Below are 2,049 nucleotides of genomic sequence, written 5' to 3'. Positions count from 1 at the left end.
TAATTTTAAGAAAAAAATAAACTTTATTAATAGAAATAATTATTAGGCAATTTTATAAAAGAATAAATTAATTTCATTTATGAACATTATTTTGATTTATTTCAGAAAATCCATATTATTGGAGCATACGCAAAATAAGTAGATAATCCACGTTGGAATTTAGGCAACGTTCCTTTTAAACTAACAGTTCAATCAACAACTTCAATATTATGTAAAGAAATGTTTAATATGAAAGATATTAAAGAACCAAAAACTATAGAATTAGAAAATGTTGGGAGTGCGACAGGATTTGTCAGTAAGTACAAAATGAATAAAAATTATATATATAAAAAAAAAATAACTTAAATGATTTTATTATTGCTTAAGGGCCATAATTATTATTTTAGTATTGTATAATAATAAATACTATTTCTTGCAGAGGTACACGGCTATATAAAAACTGAAAAAAAGGAAAGTCACATATAAGGATGGCCTACAGAATTATGGATTAGGATCCATAACAGACGGAAAATATAAATTAGAAGTCAGAATTACTAACACCGATAATTTACCCATTTCAACAAAGGGGATCTTATTATAAGAACAGAATATTATTCCTTTTTGACATAATTGTTAATAATAATTTTTATATAAATAGACAGAATCACAAAACTATATCTTTTTTTCAAAAGAATTCCTTTTTGAAGAATCTATTCGACATAGTAAACTAAAAACCCCTACTCAGAGTTTTTTGGGGTCGTTGATTACGAATCTGAATTCAGAAATTGTAAATATTTAATTTGAAGATAGTGGATTCAATATAAAATTTAGTAATAAATTAATTTGTGTAAAACTTAAAAATTAATTTACATGAATTATAATTATAATGACATTCAAAACATTTTACAGATCCTAACGATGGAAGAATCTATTTGCAATTAAATAATGAACAGGAAATTACATTCTCAAATGAAAGGAAAATGAAAAAAAGATCCTTATTAGAAGCGACAGAAATGATCTGTTCGCCAGCAGAAATGAAAAAAGAAGAAATACCAAAATAGCGCAACCGCTAAAATTCGTCATAAGCGGATACTATACTAGAAAAGTTAAAATATATTTTCATGAACTTTATTAATGAAAAAAAAAAATGAATTTTAATCATTATGTTATTGATAGTTTCATAAACGCAATTTTTTTATCTACGTAATTACTCTATATAAATATTTTGTACAATTAATTAAAAATAAATAAAATTTAAAAATTTAATTTTATTAATTAATTTATATCCTTATTTACAAAAAGACTTATCTGCGCGCGCAAGACTTCTAGTATTATTCGAAAATATTGATCAGACTGAGTAAGATAATGACTGAGTAACAAAGAATAGTTCTAAATTACAACAATGATATTTGTTAGCTACTGTGTCTTTCCTACATACCTATTAAGATTCTTATAAGCATTGTAGCTGCTTAGTTTTATTTACTCGAAAAACTAGCCAGTTATCATATTTAGCAATTTCTATAACACCGGGACACAAAAAAGTGGCCTGTCCGACAGACTACACTAGCGTATCTATATTTTTCTGGGGTCGCTGAATTCGAACCTGGTGTCCAAATAACCAAGTTGGCTCGTATTTTTCTGAAAAACGAAAAAATAGACGTAAAATCGACAAAAATAGCGATTTTTCAGGTATATTTTTTGAAAAAAAAATATTTTCTTGCCCGGTGGACTTAATCTGAATTCGAATCTAAGGCCCAAATAACCAGTTTGGTACATACTTTTTCAAAAATCGCAAAAATAGACGTAAAATCGGCGAATACAGCGATTTTTCTTGTATGGTTTTGCAACAAAAAAATTTTTCATGCCCGGTGTTCTAAATCAGCATATCCTTATGTTTTAGGGGTCACTGAATCCGAATCCAGGGTCAAAATAATACAGGTAAAATCCACGAAAACAGCGGTTTTTCGTGCATATTTTTGCAAACAAAAAAATATCTTCATCCCCGGTGGACTTACCCAGCATATCCTTATGTTTTTGGGGTCACTGATTCTGAATCCGGGGTTCAAATAA

This window comes from Belonocnema kinseyi, chromosome 2 (genome assembly GCF_010883055.1).
Source record: "Belonocnema kinseyi isolate 2016_QV_RU_SX_M_011 chromosome 2, B_treatae_v1, whole genome shotgun sequence".
NCBI classification, from domain to species: domain Eukaryota; kingdom Metazoa; phylum Arthropoda; class Insecta; order Hymenoptera; family Cynipidae; genus Belonocnema; species Belonocnema kinseyi.
This window is presented reverse-complemented; position numbering follows the sequence as displayed.